The following is a 23,548-nucleotide window of genomic DNA, read 5'->3' as shown; positions in this document are numbered from 1 at the left end:
AAAACTCTAATCTCATTTATGAAGGTGGAGCCCTAACGATTTAATGATCTCCCAAAGGTCTTTCCTCTTAATACTATCATAATGGGTATTAAATTTCAATAAATAAATTTTAGAAAGAAATAAATATTTAAATCATAGCATTCCACCCTTAACCTCCTAATTTACATCCTTCTTAACACACAAAATTTTTCTATTCCATCTCAATAGTTTCAAAACTCTTAACTTCTGATAGGATCAACTCAAAAATTTAAAACCCAGTCTCATCTAAATACCTTCTAAATCGGTTATGGGTCAGAGTCAGAGTACAATTCATCCTGAGACAAAGCCTTCCACCAAGTGTGAAATCAAGTAAGTTAGGTACTTCCAAAATATAATGGCAGGACAGAAAAAAAGTAGACATTCTCATTCCAAAAGGGAACAAGATAGAAGACAGGAATAATAGGATCCAAGTAAATCCTAAATCCAACAAGGCAAACAACACTAATTCTTGTGTCTGGAGAGTAATTTTTTCTGACTCCATGTTCCATTTCCTAGGCACACAGGGATTTACAAACCACCACCACCTCCACACACAGAGAGACACACAAATCTCTGGGAAATCCCTTCCCCATGGCTTTGCTGGGTACAGCCTACACAGAAACTCGATATAATTCTGCCAGGTTGGAGCAGGTTGGTTAGAGCTGTTCTGGGATCTCAGGGTCAGTCCTGCTCTGACAGTTCATTAGACAATGCCCAAGGTGGGGCTCTCTTTAATGGTCCTGCTTCTGAGGCAGTTCTCTGCCTGGCCCAGAGGTTCCTGAGACATCTTTTGAAATTTAGGTCAAGGAAGCCATGTTCCACAGCTGCACACTGAGCACCACTGGAAATAGCACCATGTAAAAGTCATCAAAGTTTTTCATCGGGGCCATGGCCACACCTGGGACTGGTGAGGTGAACCTGTAGTAAGGAGAACTGAACTTGTCTGTGTAGAGGGAAGAAGAAGTGAGGGATTTGGCAATGAGATTCCAGCTGCCTTGGGCCTGTCCTTTGAATCATTGCCTTCAAGGCTTGTGAGGGGAGTGGCAAGTCCTCTTTCATCGTTATGATTAACAACAGCATGTCCATTTCCTCACCCATATCTTTTGTGCTCTTGAAATCCACTGTGATTTTAATGTGTGTCCCCTCCAAAATTCATAGTAACACACTGTCCTCACTGTAGTAGTATAAAGATATAGGGCATTTAGAGAGTGATAAAGGTATGAGGGATGGACTAGTGCCTTAGGAAAAGGCTGGAGATAACTAGCTTAGGTCCTGTTTTATTATTCCCTCTTTGACTATATGAGGACAACTATATGGCACTGTCTATAGAGGAACAAATCCTCATCAGACACTGAACCTTCAGGCTACTTGATCCAAACTTCTCAACCTTCAGAACTTTCATTTATAATTTACTGTCTCAGATGTGTATTTTCTTACAACAGCGTGTTTATGCTTTCTCATTTGATGCAATACGGACAGGTTGAAAAGCCTGAGAATTATGCAACCTTTTAATTCTGCATCCTTTTTGATCATATATTCTATTTTTAACTCATTTCTCTAGTACCACATTTTACTATAAACATTCAAGAGAAGCCATGCTGCACTCTCCATGATTTGCAAAGATATTTATTTTACCAAATATCTTACTCCATTGTTCAGTTCTACCTTCAACAAACCACTAGGATTCACACAATTTAGTCATGTTCTATGCTATTTCATAACAAAGATGGTCATTCCTCCAATTTCAATAACATTCCTCATTTCCATCAGATACTTCAGAATAATGGTCTCTCTCCATATTTCTAACACTCATCCAACCTTTTAGGTAATCTCTAAGAAGACCAAGGCTCTCTCCACACCAGAACTGTTGTCAGTGACCCATCCACAGCAATCTGCCCCTTTTCTGGTACACTCCTCCAAACTATGCCAGCCTCTAACTGTTACCTGATTTCAAAGTTGCTTCCACATTTTTAGGTATTTGTTATAGCCACACCCTACTCCTTAGTACCAATTTTTGTTTTGTCCATTTGAACTACTACAAGAAAATAACTGAGGCTGGATAATTTATAAACAACAGAAATTTATGACACTTCCAACAGCTAGTAAATTCTAAATCAAGAAACTAGCAAATTTAGCAGCTGGTGAGGTTTGCAAGTGCTACCTTCTCACTGCATCTTCATATGTTGGAAGTAAAGGACAAGCTTCCTCAGCCCTTTCTCTTAAGAGTGTTAATCCAATCAGGAGAGAATCCAAAGGTCCCACCTCCTAATTAACTCATAAAGGGTTCACTTCTTAACATCACAAAATTGGGGATTAAGTTTTGACATATAAATTTTGGGAAGCCCACACACTCAGATTATAGCACACTTGTATCGTAAGAGAATCAAAGTGTTTTGACAGGAACATTATTTTTAAATGTATCCAAAGTGCTAGAAGAAAAGACATATTATACTATGTGTTGATTAAGCTTAATTATGTCAAGTGGACTGGTTGAGAGTTGCCTAGAGGATCAGTGAAGCAAATTTCTAGGATGCGTGTGGGTAGGTCTTGAGTGACTTTGATACTGTGTATGATTCCTTTCTCTCTTGTGCTCTTCTCCAGCTCTAACCCCAGCCATCATGAACCAAGTACACCGTCTGCCATGATATTCTTGCCTTAGAGCCAGCACATCGTGGACTGAATCCCTAGACACTGTGAACCAAATTAAACCTTTCTTCCTTTAATTTGGGACTGTTGGATGTTGTGTATTGGCAATCGAAAGGCTAATACACACTGAAAGAGTTTTGCCCAAGAATAAACTACAGAACATTATGGCTGCTAAAGACCAAATTGGGGATGTTTACCTGGAGGTCATTTCCTCCTTCCTCTATTACAACTTCCTTTTTCCTTTCTCAGTGCACAGAAAGAAAATTTCAATCAGCTCCTCGCACACCAATCAATGCCCGCCCTAAGCACCACCTCCAGTCAAAGGTTACATATGTCCCATACCCCACATGCCGGTGGAAGGAGACAGCCCAGCCACGATTGGTTGTGTGCTTCTTCCCATGTCCTCCACTCAATAAACCTGTTTGTTTTGTACTTTTACTTCTCTATTGCATCAGACTACTTTATCACACACTACTAACCATGTGCTATCTGTCCTCCGCGGTGTTAGCTCTAACTCCAAATATGCAAAGATTATTGCTTCCTTTCCCAAAGCACCTGAGTTTGTTATTCACTACAAGGAGCTGATGAGCCATAAGCACATCTGGTTTCCATAGCATCCATGCCACTTCCTACTCCACATCCACTTAACTTCCTCCGCATTCCTGGAGTAGGCTTTTCTAGTCACAGGTCAGCATAGCGTGCTTTCAGCAAAGACTGCCTAAAAACTTACCTCTTTACAACCTAAGGGAATAATTACCATGTACAAATTCTTCATCTTTTTTTACCTTAATATTTCCATTCACTTCATCATGTCAGATCTTCCTTTTCATGAAGTTTTCTCACTGATACTTAAATATAAATTACCTGCAACATTGATGTCATTTCCTTTTTTTTCTTTGTCTGGTCTTTTTGAGATAGGGTTTCACTTCTCAGTTCAGGCTGAACTTGAACTCACTTTGTAGCCCAGGATGGCCTCAAATTCACAAAATTTACTGCCTCAGCCTTCCAAGGGCTGGAATATCAGGTGTGTGCCACTATTCCAGTCCTGATGTCACTTCTTAGTAATATCACCTGAGTAATTGGTAGGAAAAAGTATTTTCCTTAAAAAAAAATTCCACTCTCATTATATTTTAGCTGCTAATTATTTCAATGTGTCCCATCTAAAATTCAACTGTTAGAAATTTATTATCCCCAATGCAACAGTCTCAGAAGGAGTAATACATTAATTTTGTTCCAAAAAGGGCTTGCAGGAATGGATCACCCCACCCCTTGCTCTCTTCCCTCTCCTGCCAGGCAGTGACATCAATTGTCTTTGTCTCTCTTGCTTTTTTGCCTTTTGTCACATGAGGACGCAGAAAGAAAGCCCTCCACAGGTGTCAGCACCTTGGTCTTAAATTTCTCAGCCTCCCTAACTGTGAGAAAATAAATTTATGCTTGTATAAATTACCCAGCCTCATATATTCTGTTACAACAGCACAAAATGACAAGGCCTTTGCCTCAAATACATGAAAGTGACTTTTGTCCAAGTAGAAAGAGAGACTTATTAAAATTTCCAAGTTTGAAACAAAATTAGAACTGATAATTTGGAATGGGTTCGAATTCAGTCACCCACAGGAAACCAGCTTCTCCGTCTTACGTGTGCTGCAGAGGCCTCTTCAGCCCTTTCCCACTCCAGCTGCGTGCCTCACCACTGCCTTTTGGGCTCACCGCAGACAGGCGGGTGACTGCTCAGTAGGCTCGGAAAACCTGCCTTCTAATTGACAAGTTTACTTCATTTGCATTAAAGTGTTATTGAGCAAAAACAAGTCTGCCATTTTGCTATTTGTTTTCAATGCTTTTTCTTTTTTATTCCTCAGATCCTGTAACACTAACTTGTTTTGTGTTTGGCTGATTTGGGGAGGGGGTTTGTTTTTTGTTTTTGCTGATAGACTACTTTGATTTCCTTCTCCTCTCCTTTTCAGTATATGTTTTAAATTTTTTTCTTAGTAACTACCATTAGAATTATAATTAACATGCTACATCTACAATATAGATTAATTGATATCAAAACATTAATAGCATATTTCCCCCAAGGTCAAGTTTATTTTGCAAAAATCATGAGAGCAATAAAAATACACTTCATTTAGTGACAGTGCTGTACACTAGCAAAAAGAACTTCGTCACCCTGTGTTATGTTTGCCAATGCCCAAGTTATATGACCAAATTACCTGTTAATTCCCTTCACAAACTATTTTCAACAACCGGACACCCTGGGGCACTGACCACATTGTTATAAAATAGCTGTAGTGCTGTCATACTGTTCTGTATGCGCCATCTTCCTGGGTGACCTGATTGATTGATATGTTAACCATTGTTCCCCTCTGCAAAGGACAGATGTTATCTAAAATTAAGTGCTGAAATTAGCTGACAAATGACTGTAAATTCCTGGGAATCTTCTCTGTCCCCAAGCAAAGGGAAACAAAGGTCTTCCTCATTCCTTAGGGGATCAAGGATTTCCTCACTCCTGATCCACACCCATAAACCATTTACTTTGTAATTGTTCTTTCTTCAAAAATCTGTAAAAATTTTAAGCCAGACACACAGCTTTGTAAACTCCAACTGCACTGTGTCGCTGGTGCCACGATAAATAAAAAGTGCTCCTTTTTCTTTAGAAAAAAAAAGTCTTGCCCCATTTTTTGGACACCATTTTGGGGCTCGTTTTGGGTAAAACAGATAGACCTAAATTCCTTCCAGACTTTTCTCTAACTAATCATGTTATTTGATGCTTTCACTTGAATCACATAGCTATGTGAAGGGGCACTATCATTATTATTCTTTAATCTTTTATTTTTTAGCATATGTTTGCAATGCGTGTTTGAAGCTATTGTGGAGAGTTAATACATGACACATCTTAATTCTTTTTTTTTTTCTTCGTACATTGTCACTTCCCTCTCTCCCTGTTCTTTCCATGGCTTAGTTCACTATCCATCATATAAATAAAAAGCAAAATAAAGTAGGAAGATCTTTTTCAAATGAAAAGGCGGGGGGGGGGGAGACAGAGGATAAGGGAGAAGGAAAGGGAAAGAAGAATAAAAAAGTTTTTAAAATGGAGATTGGGTTTTAATAACATATTCAAAGCTCTGTTCTTGCCGTTCTTTACCCCCATGTTGTTATCACAAATTACATACTTACATAGCATGCTCCAGTTAAAACAGATTTATAATTAGTTGCCTTTACCAAAGTTTTTACTTCTTCATATGTCACTGGTACTGTCTAGTTTCCTTTAACTTCAGCTTAAAGCATTCCTTTTAGCATTTCTTATAGTGCAAGTCCACTAGCAGCGAACTCCCTCAGTTTTTATCTGAAATTAAGTTTTCCTTTATTTTTGGTTGTTGCTATTTTTGTGGTTGTTGTTGCTTTTTTTGTTTTTGTGCTTGAAATCAAACTCAAAACATTGTGCTTACTAGGCAGGCTCTTGTGCCACAAAGTTATTGAATCTTCAGCCCTCTCTTATTTTTTGAAACAGAGTTTTATCAGATATAGAATCCTTGGTTGACATTTATTCCTATTAACACTCTGATTATGTCATCCCACTGCTTCCTGGCATCTAAGCTTTCTGATGAAAAATCAGCTGTCAATCTTATTAAAGATTCCTTGTATATAGAGAATCACTTTTTGGGGCCTTCAAGATTCTGTCTTAAACTTTCAATAGTTTTCGTCCATGTGCTTAGTTAGATTTGGCTATGTCTCTAATAAAGAGATTCTATATGGGCTAGAAGTAAAAGGACTAATTTTTCTCAGCTTGTTTGCCATTCATTCTGTGACAAAGAAAAATTCATCTGATACCTACATGTGTTTCTTTCTTTCTGTCTTTTTCATCAGAATAAATCTTAATATTTGCTCTTTATCAATTTTTCTCCAGACCTATAAACTAGAATTTTTAAAGTGTGCCAAAATTAATGTTGACCAAAAAAAAAAATTGGATTCCTTTTATTTTTCCAGTGGCTCCCTAAGAAGATTAGTGTGTTAATTCTTCCAAGCCCCTCAAAATATTAGGATATTACATATTACTGAGAAGAGGGAAGAGCCGTATGTTAAAAATTAATTGGAAGAAACCACTTGCAGATTGTAACAACGAAACATCCCAAGTTTCAAGGGCACCGGGGACTTCAAGTAAACAAGCCCTCATTAATTTGGCTAATTAGTTGCTTGCTGTATTTGCTGGTTTATAAGCAGCACCCTTTTAAGCAGAAAATTGAGCTGTAAAGTGCTAAGAGCCATATGTGTGGTAAAGATGGCATCAGTACCTCTTGCAATTCAAAGCATAAAGCATATATTTAAGAATCTATTTAAGATACTTGCAATATCAGATTCATCCTTGTAACCTAAACGAACAGAGAGAAGCCTAAGGAAATCAAATCCTGTTCTTAGATGGCAGGAAAGAGAAAAAGCAAGGAAAAAAACTGACATAAGTTGGTTTCTGGGTTTTTGTTCTGTTTTGTTTTGTTTTACTTTGTTTTGGAAGGGTTGCCCTAAAAAAGGTCAGTCCCTCATTTAGATAAAACTTCACACATGAGCAGATCTTGTGATTGATCACTGTGGTACAGGAGGGAGGAAAGAAAAATTTGTTCACCATGATAAGTAAATACAAAGTTCCACATATCCCACCTCCTGCATATAAGGAGAGGGGAGGAAACTAGATGCATACTGTGTCCACGCCTAGGGAACTATTCTGCCACCCAAACAGAGCCTCAGTCTAGTGCTGTGTCCACCAGACAGTGTCTTACTTCCTTAAACCGTGCAAGAAAAAACAAAAAACAAAAACTGGAAAACATCTTTTCCATTTTTCTTTTTTATCAAACTTAAATAGCACCATTATGTTCCATACTTCCTGATTGGCAGCTAGGTACTCCTTGGTTTAGACAATATTACTTTGATACGCCATCGTAAATCCCATAGTAAATCACACTATGTGCAGTAAATATCATCTATCACGTATTCTATTTTATTAGTTTCAATCACTGAAAATTTTTCTTGGCCTTATTCTCAAGCTCTGGTTATTTAATAATTCAAGTTCAATTTTAAAAGTTATTGAACTCATACACAAAAGCATTAAATAATGAAAGGTACAAAGATGAATAAGATTTTTCCTATCTTAAATGATGTAAAATTTGTCTATGCAAAGATTAACCCGCCTGCAAGACAAACAGGATGTTATTCACAGTAAAATACAATGATTAATTCCCTGCCACCTAAAATAATCACATAGATTCCAAATTCTAGACTCACTTAGAAATTCATGATCCCAAATGCATTAGTCAAAGGAATAATCACGTAACGATCACACTTTCTTCCATTGTGTTAGTCCCCAGAAGTTCTTTGCCTGCTTTCCAAACACAGTTCAGGGGAACCAGAGCCACAGAGAAACAGTAGGCATAAACAGGGCTCACTTATTTGGTGCAAAGAGCAAATGTAAATATCCTTATTAGCAAGCAAAAAGCCAGAATATATTTTTGAATGTTGCTAATGACTGGAAGAAGCAAGCTGCTTTTATCATGCAGTGGTGCAAATTAGATATTTATGGGTTTCCTGTGGTGTTCAAGGTGTTGTTCCTTTCCAGTATTTTAGGGAAGAAAGCTTCATATTCTAAGAATAGTTTCATTGATGATCTTCCCTTGGGCACAAAGATATTCAAATGTAGACAGAGAACATTTTATCTGAAGAGTCTGAAACTCATGCAGGGTGAAGTGTACCCCCAGGTTTGGGGGGATTTTTCATCTTTTTCCCAACAGCTTCATTGAAATGTAAGTCACACACAACACAGTGCACCAATATCAAATGTACAATTCAATTGGCTTTAGTATATTCACGTATTGTGCAACTATCTCTGCAGTCAATTTAAGACATTTTATTGCATCAAAGAAAAGTCTTGTGACTTTTAATACTCACCTCTTATCTTCCCATCCTGTCTCTTAGGTCGCAATGAATCTACTCTGTTTCTATTAATTCCCTGTTCTGGAAATGTAATACAGGTGGAGTTATATAATGTGAGCCTTTCATGATTGGCTTCTTTCATTTGGTATAATGTTTTCAAGTTTTTTCACATTGTACCAATTCCTTCGTAAAACCAATTCCGTTGTATGAGTATTCCACACTTGTTTCTTCCTTTCCCAGCTGATAGACATTTGAATTGTTTCCACCTTTCAGCTATTAATGAATAATGCTGATGTAAACATTTGTGTGTGTGTTTTGTGGCAACTGCTTTCATTTCTCTTGAGTACAAATCTAGGATTAGAAATACTGAGGGATGCACAAATCTATATTTAAATATTTAAGAAAATCTCCAAACTGTTTTCCAAAGCAACTATATGATCTAACATTTATATTCCCAAAAGTATATGATGATTTTAATTTTTTACATCCTTGTCAACACTTATAGTTATCTGACTTTCTTATTCTAGCAATCATAATGGGCATCTCATGGTTTTTTGTTTGTTTCTTTCTTTTGTTTTTTTATTTTTGCTTTTCCTTGTTTCCTTAAAGAAGATCTCATGTAGTCTAGGCCAGCCTTGAACTCATTACATAGCTCAGGCTGGCTTCAAGCCTTCAATCCTCCTGCCTCAGCCTCCTTAATGTTACAGGCAGTTAGTTGCCTTTGTTAGAAATATTATAGGCAGTCAGACAGGTCTGGGCTCTCAAAGGAGCCAGTGCAGAAGAACAGCCACTTTGCAACTTTGGAAATAAATACCTCCCACTGTAGGCCAGATCTCAAGAGAAAAGGCAAAGCAAACACACCCATTGTCTAAATAGTTCTCTGACACCTTGAGAAAGACAGGAGTTACCATCCCAACATCCTACAGGAAGAGTAACTGTTCTTTAAGCATGCCCACTTGCTATGTGACTCACTTCCCCATTTGTTCCTGATTTAATCAATTTTCCCTGAGCAAGTAATCTTATTGGTTGATCACAGTTCTGTCCCATCTTATGCCCACTTTGTAAGTTCCCATGTCTTCCTCCACCCTGGACCCATCTCACCTCATGGTTTTACTCTATAAAAGTCCCTAGAAAAGACAGAGTTCTTGGCAGCCCACTTGGGACCTTTCTGTCTCTCTCTCAGATGCAAGGTTTCCTTCTCCCAATTAAACATATTCTGCTCTTAATCTCCTAAAATTGTTGTTCCTAAAATTCATTCTTTGATTTAAGAGAACACAAACTCATACCGGACATGTAGTAGGTTGGGAGTTTCATTCCCCCGTATCAGTAGGACTGAGATTATAGGCACAGGCTACCACACCCAGCTCACATGATTTTGATTTGCTTTTCTCTGATGACTAATGATGAAGAGAATCTTTTCACTTTCTTTTTAAACATTTGTATCTCTCCTTTAGGAAAATGACTATTTGGGTCATTTCCTCCTTTGCAAATTAGCCTTGTATTACTGAATTATAAAAATTCTTTGTATATTCGGGAGATAAGTCCTTTTCTAGATACATGACTTGGCAATACTTTCTCCCATTCTGTGGGCTCTCTTTTCACTTCTTGTGTCCTTGGGGGGCAAACATGTTTAACTATTATGATGTTTTGGAGAATTTTAGGACACAGGTCAGCTTTTGACATGGCCCTTGTCACCCTCTGTGATGTGACAGTCTCATCCTCTTTCTGTTCAGCTCCAAACTCTTTCCATCAAACTCCAGTCACTCTGTTCTTTTTTTTTCCATTTTTCAGGTACATCAAGCTTTTTCCTACATTTGAATTCTGACATTAAAATCTCAGCTCAAATATCACTTGTCCAGAAAGGAATCCTTTAACATTCATTCAAATCATTTATGTCTAGTCATTACCACATATTGCTTAATTTCTTCATAACCAGAATATTCCAGAATCGAAGTTGTACTACAGCAATACGTGTATGTATGTTCTTCGTGGCTACACCCTAAGTACCTAGAGTAGCACTGGTCATACAAACATGCAATCAATATTTGTTGAGCCAATGAATGAATGAATCTTCTAGCCCATACATTATGCTAGAGCCTAGGGACAAAGAGCAAATGAGATAAATCCCACCTGAGATGTGGTTGTGGAAATACACCCTGAGGTCACTGTTCTCGGAGGAGGTATATAGGTGTGAGCAGAAAGCTCATGAAAGAATGAGTAAATTTTTTAACTTTATTTTTAAATAAACTGCTTTAAAAACATCATTAAGAAAACTAGAGCATATTGGCTCAGCACATACTTAGAACTCCATTATTTGACTTTATTATGTTCACACATACTTCCATTGCATTTCACACCTGCTAACTCACCTTGCAAAAGTTTTCACATTTTCACTATTAGAAGAGAGAAATGAAGGGCCTCACTGTACTCTTCCTACCATCTCTTGCTCCCTAACAGTAACAACCACAACAGCAGACTTATAAAAGAGAAACGTGGTGATGTGCTGTTATCTGGGGAGGAAGGGAAAAGCTGTCTCCTTTGGTGAGCTGGTCACATGCCCGAGTGTCCACTAAGTAACACATCTGTGAGTTCTTTAGGCTTGTGTACCTTTGAAGGCTCTAGAGCCTCACCACTGAGACAAATACCTGATACAACTTAGAGGAGCAGAGATTCACCTTGGCTCACATTTTAGAAATGCCAGTCAGTACATCATAAGCACCATGGTGGAAGGGCCTGGACAGGGGAAAACTGCTCGCCTTTTGGCAGCCACAAAGCAGACAGCTAAGGGCAGCTGGAGAGGGAAATAAACCCTTCCAGGTCACACCCCAGTGATTCACCACCTCTGACCAGATTCCACTCCTAACGGCAAACCAGTCATAAGCCCCCACTGTCCAGTCATCTTCCGAAGGCCCCTCTCATGAGCCCGTGAGTCTCTTGGGACACAGCTAAATAGAAACCACAACGTCCCTGGAGAGACTTCAGTTGATAAGATCTTTCTCACCCAATTTATGAAATTTGTGTGAGAATTAGATAGGTAGATATAAAAATACCTTCAGGGTTCAGTGGACAAAAGATTAGCTGAGCATCTTCAGAGACACCCATTTTATGTCACTTTATGCAGGCATAAAAATAGTTCCTAAAACAGCCTTGCGTTTACTCACCTGCGTTCTTCTGCCTCAATGATTTCCTCTGCCTTGAACAACCTTCCCCTTTGGTTTTCCCCACCTCACTCACTCCCATTTCTCGGTGTCTACCCAAAGATCCCTTCTCTTAGTAACGCTGGCTTTGGATATGTTGGGCTCCAGAATCTCCAGTCTAAACTATCATTCAGACTGAAAGCATCAAGATGCATGAGAATGAGTGAAAACGTTCTCTATAAGAACTACATGTGTGTTTTCTACAAGCAACTAGAAGGGCACACAATGTGTTCTCATGCCACCAAATCTTAAGGAACTGGATAATTCTCAGTCAATATGGACAAGGTGTAAGTATCTACTTAGAACTGGTCAAGAATGTTCTTCTTGGGGCCTATGTACTGCTTTTTCACCTGCCCATGCTGCTCTTCTTCCATTTGCATTAATTCGGTACACTGATTTCTTTCTTCAGAGTTTAAGGAAGTTGTTAGTTGTTGCACACATGCTTTGAAGCTGTATGCAGTTGTTCAAGAACAAAAGAAAAAGAGAAAGAAAGAAAGAAATTGGGAGGGAAGGAGGGAGTGAAGGAGAAAAAAAGGAAAGGAAAGGAAAAACTGAAAAGGAAAGAGGAAGGGAAGGAAAAGGCCGGGAGAGAAAGAGGGAAAGGAAAGGGAGGGGAAAGGAGGGGAGGGAGGGAAAGAGACACAGCAGGAGCAAGAAAAGAGGTGAAGTGCAGCCTGCCCTCTATCGGTCACCCCAGGAAAAGAAGGCGTCTTTTTGTAATCTACCCAGAGGCAGCGACATTTTCAACTCAGCAGTATATAACCTAGCAAATGTCTTTTTCTGAAAATACTGGTTAAAACATTCAGTTAATCAATTAGGTTCTAACAGAAGGTTGTAGCACTCCAAAGCCCTAAATGAAAGGACCAGCTCTAGAACCTGGCTTTGTCTCCCCCTAAGCTCAGGGTTTCTGGTCCAGGGCTCCCAGGGTCTGATAAGCGTGTGCTCTCTCCTCTTGATCACTGTCCAGCACCCTAAAGAGCAAGGGTTTTTAAACTTTTGATTAAAAACTCACTTCCTAATTGCATTCTAAATGGCGACCTGCTCTCTCTTCAGCATAATACTTCCTCTGTTATACTAGTCCCCCACTCTGTAGGTAGTAACTGGTACTTATTATAGTTAAATTATGTAATATTCAATATCCTGTAGGTTGCACATGAATTACAACTAAAACTCAGCATCTAATGAGGAAGGCCACTTGATCTATGAATTTCACCCATATTTCCTTTTCTCTGAACTGTACATAATGCATTTCATAACACTGGGATGAAGAATAAAATAACTGTATGTCTGACAGAATAACAAAAAAGAGTGAAACTACTTGCAATTATTTTTAAATACTTCCCTATGACTTTAATGAAATTTTAAATTTAATGCAGCTCCACACCATGTACGTATGTATGATGTTCTATAAGAAAATCTTCATAAAAGCCAAACACCATTAAAATTAAGTATGTTGTCTTTAAAAGGAGTAGATGTCTTTTAAGTGCAGTGAAACCTAAAGATATGACTTCAAATTAAGTCCAAGACACCATGAAAACAGGAGATGGCTGTTGAAAGGATTAATAATGAGAAATGACAGAATTTTGTTTTATATCTATCCTGCTTTGTGTTCCCCCATCTTCTTAAATGCAAAGATACTATGACAAATAAAAATTTAATAAGTAAAAAATACATGTTAAATGAAAAACCATGATTAACTTATTAAGAACCATTAAGTATATAATTACAAGGATTCTATTACATTAAGATACCAATTTCTTTAAAGCCAGAAATAATACCTATTGAAACTTTAATTATTTAAATGAGAAGAGAAAGAGGCATGTTATCTTCTCTGACAAAGATTAAAATCAATTTAATTGCTTCTCTGCTGCCTTGACATGATTCTTGCTGTGAGTCAAGCAACCAAAAAGGGAAATTAGTCCTGCAGCTGTTAATCAAGGGATATCCATGCACTCCATTTGATTACATCAGGGAAAAAGCCATCACCACTTGGCTGACTCTTGGGTCTCCACCTCTTTTCCTGTTGTAGACAGAATAACTGGGGGAGATGCTGAGGTTGGACATAATTTTTGGAGCCTGTGATAGCACTAAGGTGAGGCATGGTGTCAGAACATTGCAGGTTGCCGTGTTTGAGCCTGAGCAAAGGTAGCTTTATCAAGACAGAGTTTTGTTCCAAATTAAATTTATCCATTGGTGCCTCGTTTGACTGTTACACAAGGTAAGGTACAAAGAAACATAAGGGCATCAGAAAACCAGAGAACAAGAAAGAATGCAAGAGTGTGGCTAAGATTGATGCCTTTTTACCTGTAAACATGACGCTATATTTCTCAGAGTAGACAGTAACAGTTTTTAGAGGTCAAATACCAATTCTCTCACCAGAACTGGAATGTGCACTTGAAAGCAAGGTGTAGTGGCAAGCCACGCCTACCTTGTACCATCCGCTGTCCCCAACCCATTTAAAAGTAAGGCCTTTGTCAAACACTAGCACTGTATGAACATCCAGCAGCATCTGTACTTGGCAAACTAATGTATCTGATTGTAAGAAAATGGTATTGTGAAATATTTATGAGTCTGGAAATATAAACTGGTACCCTGCCTCATCATCTCTTATCAGCCCTTGTTAACTTTACAGACAACAAGAGAGACTGGAATAAGTGGGGTTGTCAGAACCAATAGATCTCAGACACATTGCACCCACAGAGTCAGTTTGCACCCACCTCATCAAGGGCTCTTGTTCCGGAATTTTAACCCTCTTCCTTCCTGTTTGCAAGACACAGAGGTGATATTAACAGTTTGCAAGCATGTACATTCAGTGGGGGCGGGGGAGGGGGGAAGACGACTGCTTCTGAGACCCCTACTCATTTCCCAGAAAGGGAATAAAGACTGAAAGATTTGATTCACAGGGGAAAACACTGCCTTTGGATTTTTTTAACATCACTACCAGTGACATCAAGGTTCATGAGGCAAAATGTTCATCCAGACCAACTGGAGAAAAACTTACACATCCCAGGAAACACTGAAAGGCAAAAGAGACGAAACATACTGTTCTCCAAAGATAACTCAACATTTCTTCCATTTCAAAAAATATCATCAGTGACTCTGGTCAGCCCATGAGTTGGGTAAGATACCCATGGGCTCTTTTTCACCCCAGCACAGCTACCCCCAGGACCTGTAGATGACTTCACTTGGCTCATTTTCATCAAATACAACTCATCCTTGCTATATTGGATCACCTTGCTATTAGCCTGGCACTGTCCCTCCCCATTTCAATTTGACCAAATTGAAACAGATGCCCAGAGGCCACGGAGATCAAGACTGGTATAACAAAATTCGGAGCCAGTTTCCCAGCTTAAATCAATATTTAACGGTAAGGCTGCTTTTATTTATTTATTTTTTGGCAGGCTTTTACTGGCAAATATCACTTTAAACTGAACGCCAGAAGCCTTAATTATAAAGGATGACATTCAGGATATATTTTGAAAAACAATACCTCATTTGACAAGACAACCTGGTAGTTTCAGGATTTGTAATCCCCCAGAATAAAGAGAGGAGGGGGCTATTGTTTTCTATATCCTTCAAGGATGTATTTAATTATCTCATCTTGAAACATGCAGATAATTCTAATTGGAGGGAAGAAGTAGACAGCCGTGAGAGCCATTAGTCAAATGCAGCAGAAGCCCAGGGGCCACCTGCAACCTCCCAGGCACTATCCAAGCTGGGTGAGGACTCTAAGTAAGATAGGCAAGAGGGGTCTGCCACCCCTGCCCCACCTCCAGCTCAGTGCTGCAGCAAACATCTACCAAAGTAGGGTGTGATAACCCAAAAAATCTGTACAAATAGAGCCCTGGTTAAAATTGAGACCATATGAGGGGCTGGGGATTTAGCTCAGCAGCATAAGCGCCTGTCTTGCAAGCAGGCAGTCGTGGGTTCGATCCCTGGTACCCGATAAAAAGGAAAAAGACAAAAAAAAAATTGAGACCATATGGATGCTGCCCCTTGGTCACCTTTATCTCCTCACCACACTCCCCAGCATGTATGGTCAGTCACCTCCTGATGGATCAAACAAAAAGAACTGGGAATGAACTGATACCAAGTTAGAAATAGAACTTTCTTGGGCTTGTCAGGCTGGGCAAGACCAGACTAGAAATTTTGTTTCTTTACTCCCATTTTTGAAATGAGCTGCAAGGCCGAATTGTTCTTTCTGCCTCACCTATACTGAACATTCATAGCAAAATGAAAACAAGGGATCTATGTAAGTAGCTATTAAAAATCAAGACCAAACTCATGTACAAGGTTTACAAAACGAATCCAAACCCAATTTAGCAAACACCATTGTGGAGCTAATAATTGTTCATTACTCTCAAAGAATCTATTTCACATCATGCACTCAAAAATAAGCAAGCAGTGTATGTTAGCAAGCAGCATATGTTCTGCAACCAGACTCTATGAGCCTGTCTTGTGAGGCTGCCATGTACCCTCACAAGTATTTTGCAGTTCTCAAAAGAAGTTGTCGTTTTCTTGAATACATCAATTACAGGGCGGAGATTAGGAAAGACACTCTAATACAGCTCACCCAGAAACAGAAGGGATGCAAAGCAACCATACAAAGGAAGAAAAAAGCCAGTCCAGTCCCTGCTTGGGCACAGAGCCTGATTCCCCCGCCTGCAAGAACACACAGTCAGGAACACCGGTCTTTCTATGTGTTGTCCCATCCTACACAACGTTATGTTGTTTTGAAAATTCAGACCAGCCTCCAGATACCATTCTTTTTCCTCTGTAAAGTAAAAAGCTCTAGAGACTTCTCCCCTTAAGCCCTCAGGTCTCCCACCACTCACATCATTCCCACCCATGCCTTCCCAGAGACTTGCCTTCTGCTTCTCCTCCAGCTTCTAGGTGAACAGAGTGACTTCCATAGGATCTGTTCCAGACAGTCCTGGGTGGTCACACCCCCTTCTATGAAGAAACTAAGGGGTACCCCATCCACGCTGACACACGAACACAGTTGTAGGGCTTTAATTTTACTTTGCCTTCCCTTTGCAGCTTGCCTGTCTCTCCCATGTCTGCCACCCGCAGCAGGAGATGAAAAGAACAGAGGAGGCAGGAGCTCTTGTGAGAACCACGGGAATTTGGCAGAACCTTTGTGAGAACCATATGGCAGCAACTTTGCAGTACATAAAGTATTTCTAAGGGAGAAGACACTAGTAGGATCCCTGAAGACTTCAGCCTTCTCAACCTGATTGATCAGCCCTGCAAAAAGATGGGAACAGTATTTTCTGGAAAGAGTGTGCATATGTAAGTTATACCTGACCTTGGTGTATCTAAGAGTAGCAGGTTGGCATTATATCCCATAATATAATTTACAAATTCAAAAAGTGAAAAAGATACTATGCAATATTTCTGATATCTACTTGTTATTAATAACCACCCTATAGTACATTTTACTCATCTTTCTAATTAAGGCACTGGAAAAAATAAAATGTTTTTCAGTAATTTATCTTTGTAGCAGAATTATTTTGTCAATGAAAATCTCATTCAGAATTTAGGTAGTGAAAAAATGATAATAGAACAGAACTGGTCAGAGCATAGGTAGTGAGTTGCAATCCTCTTTCTCATCTTCTGTCTCTTTTTCTCTTCTTTTTCTTTCTTTTCTTTTTAATGATTTTTCCTAGGACTATTATTTTGTGTTGATTCTAAATAAGTAAAGCAAAGAGAGACACTTGTCTCCATCAACTCTATCAGTGTCAAGCGTGCCTTGCTGTTTAGCTCAGAAAGACAAACTGTGAGCGTGTACTACCTTCAGTGTGTCTGTGACTTCCGCGCCAGCCCCTCTGTCTCCATGGGCTTCTCACACAACCACCCATCAAGTAGGACTGCACTAATGACTTCGAGCCACACTCATAGACGTAGTCCCAGCACACTGCCTTGGGACTAGGCGGTGGAAGAGTCTCTGGAGAGTCAGGGAAGAAGGCCAGGAGAGTGATTTAAAAAGCGTCAGTCATGTGTAAATTTTGTTGTAAAAAAGAGAGGGAATAAAAGTGCTCTAAAGGATACAACTGCAAGTGTGTTTAGGGGTGTTAAATAGGTGACCATATTAATGTTTTTGGTTGGATCATTGAACACAACTGTTTGCAGTCTCATTGTTTGAATGTCCACTTTGTATGCTTTGATACTGTGACTTGAGCAACTATCGCTAAGATGATAATGTGTAATCTATTAACTGGTGATTTCTGTGTTTTTTTTGTTTTTTTTTTTTTTTTTTTTGTAGTTCTGTATTACTTGTACCCTTATACCACTTTGTTTTGTTTTGTTTTTTCTCTTTTTCCTTTTAAATAAAATGAAAATAGATAAATAAATAAATAAATAAGTGTCATTCAGGCAGCGCAGAATACAAGATTCGTTTCCTTTCCTCAGGATCTGGAGTTCTATAAACAAGCATGTTTTCCTTGGACAGTGGGACTACAAAGAGAAGTCCCAGGGAAATGAGACACTGCACACATTTGTGCAATGAGATTCAGAAACAAGAATAGTAAGACAAGTAGCTTATAGTGGCTAAATTGTAATTATAGCTCAAAATACTCATCTTGAGTCCTAAACTTTTAGCAGTTTTAAGGATAATAGAAATTAAGATGCAGAACAACTCACCTCGAGGTAGACAAGTAGTTCAGTTCCGCTCAGTTCAGTTCAGAAACAGTAAATAAATTGGGTGCTAGACTCTGGCTAGGACATCTGCAATCCAAACAACTACTAATTTAGGACTTCAAGAATTCCCTAGTGAAAACAGACTGGAACCCTCACACAACACAGCGGCCTACAGATGGTCTGAATTTTTAAAATATATTTAAACTGCAGTCCACTTTTAGGATAATCTGTATGGGTCCTTTATTTCCAGGTCATTTTGATTGCCTTCCCTATGAATTTTTGTGGAGCACATAAAATCCTAAGCAAAAGAAACTGTTGAGACATTTTAATGGAAATAGTCCTGCTCAAGGGACCTAACTCTTAGTCAACAGGAGGAATGAGGGTAGTACCCTAATGAGAAAGCATCCTTTAAATATAATCACTAAAGATATGTGTTCAGTAACAGTGATTAAGAATGCATTCCAGAACAAGAGGTTAGTGTTAATATTATGCACTTTCTATAGGCATACGTCAGGATGCTTTTAAGAAATAAGAATTCTTATTAGGAAGACACACAGAGGAAGTTCAATCATTAGGAAACGTAGTTCTATCCCCATTGTTAGTTTTTTGGAATAATATTATTTCCCATTCAAAGTTTGCCACAGAAGGATGGGTCATGCCATAATTTCTCAAGCCACCGACTTCTTTCTAAATAATGACCTTAGATATTTTACTTAACTATTCAGAAATCCTTGTGAAAATATGATGATAAAAAGAATGACAGTGAAGGCAATGACATTCAGTTTAAACCCACCTGCCACTTTTGTGGGGTGGGGGTGAGGTATCAGGGATGGATCTCACAACCTCACACTTTCCAGGCAGGCACTTATGCTGCTGAGTTATACGGCTGACCCTTAGTGTTTGAGTCTTAGCCAAGAAGCCTAATTCTAGCATCAAGTCCTGAGGCTCTTGGAATTGGGGTCAGACTGAGACATAATGTGACTTAACAGACTAATAATCTGGTGGCCTTTAGCAATTGCTCTCTTGTTTTAATTAAGTACTGTGTTTGCTCAACATTATCTACGGGAGATTTTGAGGACTAAGATAAGAAAGAACACTCTGAAGTATTGAGGTATTCTTCCTTGCCTGTTGTTAGCAATTTAGTTCTGGTCAGCTTTTGCTACTCAAGAATTTACATGCTTTGTCACCCTCCTTTCCAAAGCAATGTATTTGTGTCTTTCTTACATTATAAAAAACTCTACATGTGCCTAAAAGGAGTCCTAGATACACCATTTTTCTCCAGGAAGTGACCCAGCTAACCTCCTATTTTAAGCTGAGCCTGAGCAGAGTTTCCTTCCTGCCAGCTTCCCAGCTGAGCACATCTTCCAGTTTAATTTGGTTTGGGGTGGGCTGTTTTACCAGATCAGCTGAAATCACATCAGAGTGACAAATAGCCAATGTGTTTAGCATTGTGGATATAGCTAATACAAACAATAGCAGTTAACAAATCAAAGGGACAAAAACAAAGTTGGAAGTGAAAAATCATCCAATCTGAGTGTTGGGAGGAGGGTAATGGAACCAAGCAGGAGCAGGTCTAGAGTGAAGGATGCACCATGGCACCCAAGTCCTGGGTGCCTCCAGTGAGGACTTTATAGGGCATTGGGCTTCTCTATACTTAACCGTGACTCAAAGATGAGTCCCTGGAAAAACTGTTGTAAGAACTAAATAAAATATTTCATGATGAGTTTCTTGTAATTCTTAAGACACTGAGCCAATGCAGTGATCATATTTTGCTGTCCTCATTACCAATATCTCTCAACTACAATTTGCTCAGCACTCTTTATGCCCCAGAAAACATAAGTAAGTCTGGAGGAAAATACTAATGATATTAATAACTATAATGAGATCAGGAGTCAGACAGAATTGAGTTCAAATCTCAATTTCTTCATTCATCAAACTATAACCTTCTTTAATTCCTTTAGCTCTGACCCTGAGTTTTAAATTCTTTAAAGTGGGGGATAATAAGAATAGCTCGAAGGGATGATGTAAGATTGAAGGGAGAGTTCCTAGAGGGCCTGGTTCTTGGTAGATTCTCAATAAATGGTGTTTTTGCTGTTATTATTTTTACTATTACATTGTTAGCCTGGGGTTCTTTGAAGAAGGCTTCCTATGAAGACATACTTTTTCTGTAGCAAAATGCAATGGTGATGACTATTACTAAACTCCAGTAGAGAAGAAATCCCTAATTTAAATCCACAAGTACAGGCATTTTTAAATATTCCAATGACAGCAAAGTAACTCCAGGATCGGCACGGCAAAGTAGTTTTTGTTTCCTTGTGCTGTATACTTAGGAGGGACAGAAAAGAAAAGAAAAGCTAAAGTGTTCACGGAATTAAGTAAACCTTGTTTTGTTTTCCTTAGGAGAAGAGAGATATTTCTGAGGACTTGAAATTTTTGGATTTCAAATTTCTAAATTGAGTATCTGTGTCCTCAAGACCAGAAAAGAATATTTGAACATCCCAGATTGTGTGAGAAACTGTGGGAGTTTCTCACATTTCTGTGGGATGGGGCGCAGTGGAGGGGGTTCTCTCTCTTGGAAGACTGACGGCAGTGAGCTGAGCTGAGGGAAGTCTGGCTGAAGTCGGCCACTGACTGTCCCGGCATGCAGGAAGCCCCCAGAGAGGCACCAGAAAGCAAGTTTCAGTCGTTCTCCTTTTGGATGTAGTCACAGTGTGCGCCGTGGAGAAACTAAAGTATACACAAACCCAAGGCATGGCAAATTCACAGACAAACCAGCAATTCAACAGGTCTTGGCCCCACGGATTCAGCTTCCAAAGAGGATTGGTGGAGGCCACAGAGCAGATGTTTGTTAGGTGTGCTTTCCCAATGTGTCTGCGCAGCTGCCTTCTCAGCCTCTCCCTGTCTCATCTATTTGACATGTCACCACTAAGCTATATGATCCTGCAGTTACATCTCTAATCTCATATTCCTCTCTCCGACAGAACAAATACTTGGAAAAAATTATATATAACTTTACACCCAAAGCAGTCTTGTCTGCCTCATTTATGATAACTTGAAAAATATGCTTCTTCAAACTTTCTCTTCTCTGGGAAAAGCAGCTTGTGCCAAAGATCACAACTGCAGCCTCCTAGGAACTCACTTGCTGTTGCCCAGTGCATGGGAGGCCCGGGTTGCTGCTCAGTCCTCTTCCTGAGGTAGTTAGACAGATGATTCCCCAGCCCCTTACGCTCAAAACCTAGAGCACTGAGTCCCAAGAACAGACTGGAGTAGTCGCTGGAAGCACAGCCAAGCCAAGGATTTACAGATGTTCAATAAAACCTGCAGACAGCCCACCAGAATCCCTGCAAAGAGCTGCAAGGGCACAGGTCCAGCTCAGCTGGAAACGAGTCCGCAGTGAGGAAAGAAACAAGAATCCTAGCTGCTCCAGATGCGCGCTGGTCACAAAGGACGTGGAGGAGCTCAAATGCGTCTTTCAATAGTAAGTTTTCAACGGATCACAGGCTGCTTTTGAACTCCGGAACTCTCACTTCGCCATTTAAAATGTTCGGTTAAGTCAGAGGATATAAGAGAGATCTCACTGCTGAGACATGGCAAGATGCACTTGCCAGAGGAGCTTGGCGCCAGGCAGAAAACAAATACCCCGGAAAGCCGCTGAGAGGCTGGCCACGGTGCCAGGCACCGAACAGGCATCCCGTCTTATTATCCTTCTCTTGATTGCCCTATTTGGACACATTTGTAAAAAGCATTACTCACCCACCCTTTATTCCCCAAATACAGCAGATGGTTTCAGCTGAGTGTTTCAAATCAGATGTTAGGCAGAGAGATGGAGCAGGAGCACAGAGCATCTGGAACTTCAACAAGCAGAACGCAGAGTGTGTGAGGGATTTGGAGACAACCGAGGGGAGCGATTGTTCAAGGGATTTACCAGACCATTTTTAGCCAGAAGGAAAACAGCACCTCAAATCCTGTGATTACTTTTTCCTGGAACCTGCACAGAAAGAAGTGAACAGAGTAAATGCATGAGCTTTTTTCCAACAGCTAGAATTTCAGGTGATTCTCTCTTCCTTATATACACAGGACAAACAAAATGCTATCATAACTTTTCAATCTAAAATTTAAAAAAAAACAAGATGTTAAAATTTAAAATGAGAATGAAATAGAGGAAAATAATTGTAATTCAACTCAACGCAATAGTCACATTTTTCAAAAACTTACTTGGGCTGGACTCATAAAACATAAAAGAATATACTTTTATGTTTTGGAAGACTTTTTAAAAAATTTTTTTAAAAGATTTCAGGTCTAGAGTTAAATTGTCAGGTAAAGACACACGGCATAGACACAAGGCATTACTTGTTTTTGTCAATAACTGAGAAGGACTGAGGGACCTGCGTGATGGCCTAGTGTTGTTTTGACACGTGATTCGTCATCTACATAGCACTACCAGCTTGTTAGTAACAACAACTTACTTTGAGGTCATGAGCAAATACTCTAGTCTTTCCTGAGGCTTCAATTGGCCCCATGATCAAGTGAGAAGGTAGAATTCTAGTAGCTCTCAAGTTCCTTCCTTCTCTGGTATCCAACAGGTATACACATAATCTCAGACAATTAAGTAGCAGATGTAAAGCGCTCAATGCAACATTTGCACAAAAGCACAGAATAAGGGATGGTTGGTATGATAATATTAACTTCTCAGATCTGGCACCTTTGTGACGGCAATTATTCTTTGAACACTGACTGCTTTGCCATGGAGAGAAAAGCAATGCTACACGCTCAGACCTAGAATGTGAGCCAGTTGGGGACCACAGAGAAGCAGAGATGGGAGTGTTCACTCCTCTGCCTCTTTGCCAGGAAGCAATGTGGGTGGTCCATGAACACACCTCTTCTGGCAGCATTTTCTCAGTCCACCAATAGTTTCCCTTGAGGATTGTGTCAAGAAGGAATATAGAACCATAAATCTTTACTTTTTTCCTAGTTCTAAAAGCTTTTCCTGATGTACTTAAAGATCTGTTCTTCTTGGCTTTAACAGAAGTTTTTTAAACATTATACTCAGATTTGTAGAGTGTATATGTTGAGAGGTAATAGTTACTTGAAATGTTCTAAAAGTAACCCAATGAAAATCATAATATAAAACTTGA

The 23,548-nt window shown here is 39.4% G+C and overlaps 1 long non-coding RNA gene across 7 annotated transcripts in view; it reads right to left on the bottom strand.

The window, feature by feature from the left end:
* The window catches only part of LOC134477296 (uncharacterized), a 212,566-nt gene extending 195,684 nt beyond the window's left edge, over window positions 1-16,882 (bottom strand). For all 7 annotated transcript variants that reach the window (XR_010049256.1, XR_010049255.1, XR_010049258.1 and 4 more), the window contains exons 1-2: window positions 16,639-16,882; window positions 14,492-14,530 (exon numbers count right to left, since the gene is read on the bottom strand). This is a non-coding gene — a long non-coding RNA (uncharacterized LOC134477296). The remainder of the gene's footprint in view (window positions 1-14,491; window positions 14,531-16,638) is intronic.
* Window positions 16,883-23,548: the final 6,666 nt, after the last annotated feature.

The sequence above is a fragment of the Cavia porcellus genome, unplaced genomic scaffold, assembly GCF_034190915.1.
Source record: "Cavia porcellus strain 051 isolate PalLab524CR breed Dunkin Hartley unplaced genomic scaffold, mCavPor4.1 scaffold_1, whole genome shotgun sequence".
In the NCBI taxonomy this organism is placed as follows: Eukaryota; Metazoa; Chordata; class Mammalia; order Rodentia; family Caviidae; genus Cavia; species Cavia porcellus.
This window is presented reverse-complemented; position numbering and strand designations above follow the sequence as displayed.